Below are 8,381 nucleotides of genomic sequence, written 5' to 3'. Positions count from 1 at the left end.
CTTCTCTTCTTCCTCCTGTTTCTTTTTTTCTTCTTTTTTCTCTCACTTTCCTCCTATTTAGTTTCTCTCCTCGTCGCTTCATTCTGTCTATACTCCTCCTCCTCCTCCTCCTCCTCCTCCTCCTCCTCCTCCTCCTCCTCCTCCTCCTCCTCCTCCTCCTCCTCCTCCTCCTCCTCCAAATGGATTTTTCCACCTGGATTTGTCACCTCGAAAGCTCGGCGACATTTTACCCCTTTTTTTTCCCCTTCTTTTGTTTCCTTCATTCTTCTTTAGTCGGGTTCTCTTAATGGTTTCCTCTCTCTCTCTCTCTCTCTCTCTCTCTCTCTCTCTCTCTCTCTCTCTCTCTCTGACAAAAATGATAAAACACATTAACAAAAAACAAACGAAAAATACCATTTGCTCTTACCTTTTTTGTGTCTTTTCTCTCTTCTTCTTTCCTTCCTTCCTTCCTTCCTTCCTTTAGTCCTCTGTTTTCTATCTACCTCTTCTTCCTCTCCTATTTCCTCCTTTACTGATACTCTTTACGTGAATAACAAATAAGTTTATCCTTTTGATTTATATTTCTTCTCTTTAACTTTTCTCTCTCTTTTTCCTTCCTTCCTTCCTTCCTTCCTTCCTTCTTCCTTCCTTCCTTTTGTCTCCTTCTATTTACTCTTACAACTGTTAGTGTTCTTATTATTACTATTACTTTCCGTTCTTGTACCTTTTCACTTCGTTCGTATGTGTCATTTATTTCACCTTTATTTGCATTTTGCCCACAAGTTAGCGCTCGGTCTCCGTCTCAGCACCTTCAAATTACACACAACGTTATTAAGTAGTCTGAAATTCATTGATATTCGTCTCTTTCTCATTTAACATGCGAGGAATATTGAAGGAGGGAGAATGATGGAGAAGGAGGAGGAGAAGGAGAAGGAGGAGGAAAAGGAGAGAGAGAGAGAGAGAGAGAGAGAGAGAGAGAGAGAGAGAGAGAGAGAGAGAGAGAGAGAGAGAGATGGAGGAGGAGGAGGGTATACATAGACAAGCAGAATGATTAGATAGACAAAATGGTAGACAAACAGACAGAAGTGGAGACCACACACACACACACACACACACACACACACACACACACACACACACACACACACACACACACATACATAACGCACACACATACCTAGTTTAAATTATTCGAAGTATCGGTTTTAAAAAATATATATACATAGAAATAAAAAAAAAAAAAAAAATTTTTAAAAGTGAATAAAAGTTTGTGTGTTTGATGAACCAAAAATTTTCGCCCCAAAAGTTTGACACACATAGAATACATTAAATAAATTGATCAGGTTTTTTTGTGGGTAATTGAAAGCAAAGCACAGAATCATGAACACAATAAAGAAAAAAATAGACAAGGAGACGAAACGAAAAGAAAATGATAAATGAGACGATAACATGATTTATTTATCTCTCTCTCTCTCTCTCTCTCTCTCTCTCTCTCTCTCTCTCTCTCTCTCTCTCTTGGGTGTTTCTATCACAGCTTTCTCTCTCTCTCTCTCTCTCTCTCTCTCTCTCTCTCTCTCTCTCTCTCTCTCTCTCTCTCTCTCTCTCTCTCTCTATTCACGGGCATGAATATATACCAGGGCTTCATTTGCTTCAGTGAAGAAAGAGAGAGAGAAGCGGGGGAGAGAGAGAGAGAGAGAGAGAGAGAGAGAGAGAGAGAGAGAGAGAGAGAGAGAGAGAGAGAGAGGGAGGAGAGAGAGAGAGAGAGGAGGAGGAGGGAGAGAGAGAGAGAGAGAGAGAGAGAGAGAGAGAGAGAGAGAGAGAGAGAGAGAGAGAGAGAGAATGGGGAAAGGAAAGATAATCTAAAAATTGAGCATGTACACACACACACACACACACACACACACACACACACACACACACACACACACACACACACAAGCAAATAAGCAAAACCGAAGGAAGACATGAAAAGAATCGATGATTAAAAAAAAAACATGACTACAACTCAAGCGAAAAAAAAAAAAAAAAAAAAAAAAGGACCAACAAATAAACAAACAGACAAAATAAAAAAAAATGCGACAGGTGACGAGGAAATAAAAATAAAAACAACACAAAAAAAACAAAAAAGCAAGCATATAAACGAAAAGTGAAGCAGAAAAGGCAAAAGCAATAACAATAATGAAGACAGACTTAAGGAAGGGAAGAAAAGAAAGAGAATAGTAAAGAAAACGCAGAGCAAAAAGGAGGAAGCAAGAGAAAAATAAATGAAAAAGGAAATAAAGAAAGCAAAACAAACAGATGAAAGAAAGAAAAGAGAAAAGCCAATCTAAAAAATGTGAGAAGTAAAAAAGATAAAGAGAAATGAAGAGGAAGGAAGAAAATATTAATGGAGGAAGAGGAAGAGGAGGAAGAGGAGGAGGAGAAGAAATGAAGAGTAGAAAAAATGAAAAAGAAATAAAAAAAGGAAGAAAAGAAAATGGAGGAGAACAGGAAAAAGAATCTCGACGAAGAAAATAAGAAAAAGGAGCAGAAAGAGAAGATAAAGAAAAAAAACAGAGATACAATAGGAAAAGGAAGAAAAGGAGAGAAAGCGATGGATAAAAGGAAAAATTGAAAGAATAAGAATGAAACTGGAGAAAGAGGAGTAAAAGGAAGAGGAGGAAAAGAGAAGAAAAAATAGAAAAGTATAAAAGAGACAGTTTCCAATGTGCTATTCATCATTCGTGGAAAAAAAAAAAAAAAAAAGACACTCCGTTTTCTTCAGTGAGCTCAGGAGACGAGAGGAAACAGGACAGGAAGGCAAGGCAGAAAACGTGAGATTGGAGGATGCCTTTTGGAGGGGAAGCTTAAGATAAAAAAAACTGCAGGAGAGACAAAAAGATCACAGGAATCCAGAACAAGTTTATTAATTGAGTAGCATATACACACAGACAACAAGAGTAATAGTAGTACAAAGTGGAGGAAGGTTTAGTTAGCTTGAGTGGAGAAGTGTTGGCTGGAAACAGGAGTGGACTGGGCTGCATAACATTGCGTGCGAGCAAAAGTGGAGGGAAATATTTTTGTAAAGGGGAAACTAAGGAAAAGGGAAAAAAAATTGAAAGGTTATAAAAACTTGACAGGAATGAAAAAATATATTGGAAAATAAGTCGAAAGGTAAACTGAAAAATTAAATGGTTAAGCAAAAATGAAAAAAGATGGAAGAAAATGAAGGAAAGTTGAAAATACACTGAAAAAATATAAAAAAAAAAAGCAGCAGCAAAAAAGCAATTACAATAAAGAATCAAAGAAAAAAATCGAAGAGAAATATGGAAAATAAAGAAAAAAAAAAGGAGAAAATGCATAAAAAATATAAAAAATAAAAAAAAAATTGTTAGTGGATGAATCAACCGGAAAAAATAAAGAATGAAAAATTTAACAAGCAAAGGAAAGTAAAAATAGTTAAAATAAATAAAAGTAAAGTGAATATCATAATAAAAGAATAAGAAATTGAAAAAATAAATAAAATGGAGTAGGAGGGAGAAATAACCGAGAGAAAACGAAGAGAATGTCACAAAGGGAAAAAATAGAAGCGTAGGTGAAGCAAAAAAACAAAGAACAGAAATAGAAGGCAACAGAAAAACAAAAACGAATACACGAAGAATGAAATAAGGTAAAAAAGAAGAAAATACTGAAAAAGAAATTGAACTAAAAGGAAAAAAAAAGTTAAAGAAAAGAACAAAAATATGAAAACTAACAGAAAAGTAAAAACACGAAAGAAAACAAAAATAGAAAACAAGAAAATAAAAGAAAAGTCAAGCAAACTAAGAAAATACAAAATAAAACGTGAATAAGAAAGTTTGAGGAAAATATTGTATCGCAAGTGAAAAGAAACGAAAAATAAGAGAAAGATAAAGAAATAAAGGTTGAATTTATGAAACGGAGGGAAAGATAAGAGACAAAGGTAACGAGAGAGAGAGAGAGAGAGAGAGAGAGAGAGAGAGAGAGAGAGAGAGAGACGAAATATCTTTTGAGTCAAAGGAAATGAGATAAAAAATAACACACATATGAACAGAAAAAAAAACACACGAATAAATATGAAAACAAAACGAAATGAAGAAAAACATGAAAATAAATACGAGTAGAAATAGGAGGATAATATTAAAGAAAGAAAAGAAAGAAAGAAAAAAGAAAGAAGGAAAGAAAGAAAACGAAAGATAGACACATAACAAACGTAAGAAGCAAAAATCAAAATAAAAGCAAACAGCAATTACAAACAAACAAATAAAACGCGTAAAAGAAAAAAGAAAAGTGAAAAAAAAAGGAAAAAATTATCATCAGCAGCCATGGCAGTAGTATCATCATCATCATCATCATCATCATCATCATCATCATCATCATCAAAAGCAGCATAAGAGTTGAAGTATAAAATGTGGTAAAAGAAAATAACAAAGAAAAACGGATGTGATAAGATAAAAGAAAGTGCGTGTGTAGTATGTGTTAGTAGCAGCTGTGGTGGTAGTAGTAGTAGTAGTAGTAGTAGTAGTAGTAGTAGTAGCAGTAGTAGTAGTAGTAATAGTATTTCTTGTTTTTTTGTTGTTTTAGACGTGGTAGTAGTAGTGGTAGTAGTAGTAGTAGTAGTAGTAGTAGTAGTAGTAGTAGTAGTAGTAGTAGTAGTAGTAGTAGTAGTAGTAGTAGTAGTTCTTGTTTTTTTTGTTGTTGTTTTAGAAGTAGTAGTAGTAGTAGTAGTAGTAGTAGTAGTAGTAGTAGTAGTAGTAGTAGAAGACAAAAATAAAACAGTGAAAATAACAAACGAAAAATAGTAATAACAACAACAATTAAAAGCTATAAAAAAAAAGAATGGCATGGCAAGAAACAAACAAAGGAATAAACACATAACATTAAACAAACCATACAAAATAAAAACAATGGTATAGAAAAATTGACAAACAAAGCAATTTTTTTAACCTTGCAAACACTGACATCAATTATCCACTCTTTTTTTTTCAGTCAATCACAACAATTCATATTTTGTATCTAAACATCACTAGCACCACCACCACCACCACCACTATCACTACCGTCATCACCACCTCCACCACCACTATCATCACTAGCATTATCACTACTACTTAAAATGGAGGAGGGAGGGAAGAGAAAGAAAGAATGAAAGAAAGTAAAAAGGAGAGAAAGAAAGAAAGAAAGAAAGAAATGAAGAAAGAAAAGCAAAGAGAATGAAAACAAAAGGGAAAAGAGACGGAAGAATGAAGGATAGAAAGAAAAGATGAAAAAGAAAAAGAGAAGGTTGGAAAAATACACAAATTTGTCCTTGCAAACATTCACACTTTCAAAAATATAGCCATCATTTTCACACGCTTTTTTTCTCTTTCACAGGAACACAAACACACTATCCTTTTCTCCTCGCGCAGTTTCTTTTCCCTTTACATCATTTTCCCTTCACAAAGCCCACTATCATTTTTTCTTTTTTTTTTCCAGAGAGAGATAGTGAGATATCATTATTTTCACACTTCCCAACACACGTAAAGTTTTTTGTATTTATTTCCCCCGTACTCATAAACAGTAAAAGTATCAATATTCCCTTTCCACACAGAGTAAAGTAAAGCTTCATCTATACTTTAAACGTAGAGGAAGTATAATATTTTTCTTTCCATGATATTATATAACCACGAAGAGAAACTGCAGTACCTTCCCTTCCGCACACTCTTAAAAAAACAGTATCCATATTTTCCTACGTAGAAAACTAAATACACTTTTCCAACATACTGACAGAGAGATAAAACAGGAACGTATCTTTAAACATTTTCCATTCTTTTCCTTCGTCCCTCATAAACGTAAGAAAATATGAAGTACGTGTATAGTTTTCAAGGGACTGGGGAAAAGTCTGGTCAATCCCGATAGTGTCACGAGTTGCATCGCAGTGCTTAATCAACAACATCCTGGTGCGATGGAGTTGTTCAGGTGCAAGAGGGAGGCAGGCAGGTGTTCACAGGTGTTCGCTAGATAGTTGTTCTACATTTCTTCAGTTTTCTTCTTTTTTCAACGTTTGAAATTAACACTACATTCATTTTCCTTTTCGTCTCTCTCTGTGTGCTTCTATCTATCCATCTGTTTTCTTTTCTCTGTTCCTTTTTCTTTTTCCATTCGCTTGCTGGTGTTTCTTTTTTATTCTTTTCATTTCTTTCCATTTCTCTCTCTTTGTTTCTAGTTCTCTCCTTGTCAGTTTTGTTCTGTTCTCATCTAGTTCACCACTTCCTTTTTCACAGTTCGTCCGTTCTTTCATTCACTCACTTGTTCGTCAGGAATTGATGATCTTGCACAACACCCACCTACACACACACACACACACACACACACACACACACACACACACACACACACACACACACACACACACACACACACACACACACACACACACACACACACACACACACTAACAAAAGAACACACACAGGCAAAATAATCTTCTGAAAAAATATAATAAACACAAAAAAGAAAAAACGAACATAACCAAAACACAAGAATCAAAACTCAAAACACCACACCAACAAAACACAACAAGCAACAATCTTTCTTTTCCTCTCCTCTCACCTCTGTCAATAAATCACTCACTCGACCCCACAATTTCACCTTGAAACTGCCAATATCACCCACTTCTCGAGCTTGTATCAGTACGTGAGAGTGGAGAGCGTCGCGTGAGTGGGGGAAGGTAGCACAAGTTAGTAATACAGTAGCGAGGCAGCGAGGGAGCGAGGCGAGCGACAGGGCGGGAGAACAGACCAGCGCAGAGGGAACGGTGAGGTGGCAGGGAAAGAGCGTGTTCTCGGCGCCGCAGCCTGAGAGGTACTACCCGCCCATCCCAAAGTTACAACAGTGACCATGCGCGGTGCCTTGCCTTGCCTTGCCTTGCTGTGTCTTGCTGTACCGTGCCTTGCTTTGCCTACCTGTATGTGTGTGTGTGTGTGTGTGTGTGATTGTTCGTGTTTATCTGTTTGTAATTAGCTACCCATGTAGATATTTGTGGGTTTACAGGATTGAGTGAGGTGTGTGTGTGTGTGTGTGTAATTCACTGTTTGATCTGCTGCAGTCTCTGACAAGACAGCCAGACGTTACCCTACGGAACGAGCTCAGAGCTCATTATTTCCGATATTGGGATAGGTCTGAGACCAGGCACACACCACACACCGGGACAACAAGGTCACAACTCCTCGATTTACATCCCGTACCTACTCACTGCTAGGTGAACAGGGGCTACACGTGAAAGGAGACACACACACACCTGGCCGGGGAATCGAACCACTGAGCTACCGGGCCGTGTGTGTGTGTGTGTGTGTGTGTGTGTGTGTGTGTGTGTGTGTGTGTGTGTGTGTGTGTGTGTGTGTGTTTTACAGTTACATTCTATTTTTTCCTCTCTAACATACAGACCAATAAAGAACTATCCCCTTTCATATTACAAACAAAAAATATACCAACCAAAAAGATTAATTGAATGACTACACACACACACACACACACACACACACACACACACACACACACACACACACACACACACACACACACACACACACACACACACACACACACTCTACCCACCCACCCATCGACCCATCCACCCAAAAACTAAAAAAAGATTACACCATCCACCACAGAAAAGACAGAAAACAAAACTAGATAAAAATAACAGAAGAGCGGAAGGGACAGGTGAGGTCAGGTAGAAGCAAAGATAAAGCCAACAGGTACACGAACCCAAGCCATCAACAGGTAGAAGAAAAAAATATTAGCAAGAATGTCAGGTAAATAATGCGACACGACAGGTGACTCGGGGAAGGACAGGTGAGCAGGGTTGATTAGCTAATAGGGGAGATGGAAGGTAAAGTGTGGTAGAGGAGGAGAAGGGTGGAAGGGAAGGAAGGAAGGAAGGAAGAGAGAGAAGAGGGAAAGGTATAAGGTGGCGAAAAAAAATGTGTATGTTTCAGGAATGGACGAAAAAATGAGTGAATAAGAGAAAGGAAGGAATGTTTGAGGTTGTGAAAGGAGTGATGATTGTCGTGAGAGGAACAGCAAAAAACAAGAACAAAAAATTAACAAGAAGAACAAGAATATGACCAAAAAGAAAAAGAACAAGAAAAAAACGACAAACGAGTCAATAAAAGAAGTGCACACACACGCACACACACACACACACACACACACACACACACACACACACACACACACACACACACTTTCATTTCAACAGTAACACGATAATTAGCATACCTGATGGCGCTTCCTCTGACCTGTTAAGAGAGAGAGAGAGAGAGAGAGAGAGAGAGAGAGAGAGTGATAACGAATATTATCTCAACTCTTATCTGAAAAAATGTAGCTTAATGAAACATTCTTAACTCTCTCTCTCTCTCTCT

General features: G+C 37.2%; 1 long non-coding RNA gene across 1 annotated transcript; it reads right to left on the bottom strand.

The window, feature by feature from the left end:
- Positions 1 to 503: 503 nt before the first annotated feature.
- On the bottom strand, positions 504 to 7,022 carry LOC123509591. Its single transcript, XR_006676228.1, has 2 exons — positions 6,568 to 7,022; positions 504 to 788 (listed from the first exon to the last, which is right to left on the bottom strand). It is a non-coding gene; the product is annotated as an uncharacterized LOC123509591 (long non-coding RNA).
- Between the last annotated feature and the right edge of the window lie 1,359 nt (positions 7,023 to 8,381).

Source organism: Portunus trituberculatus, chromosome 27, assembly GCF_017591435.1.
Source record: "Portunus trituberculatus isolate SZX2019 chromosome 27, ASM1759143v1, whole genome shotgun sequence".
Lineage (NCBI taxonomy): Eukaryota > Metazoa > Arthropoda > Malacostraca > Decapoda > Portunidae > Portunus > Portunus trituberculatus.
Note: the sequence above shows the minus strand (reverse complement) of the source record. Positions and strands in the feature narration are given on the sequence as shown.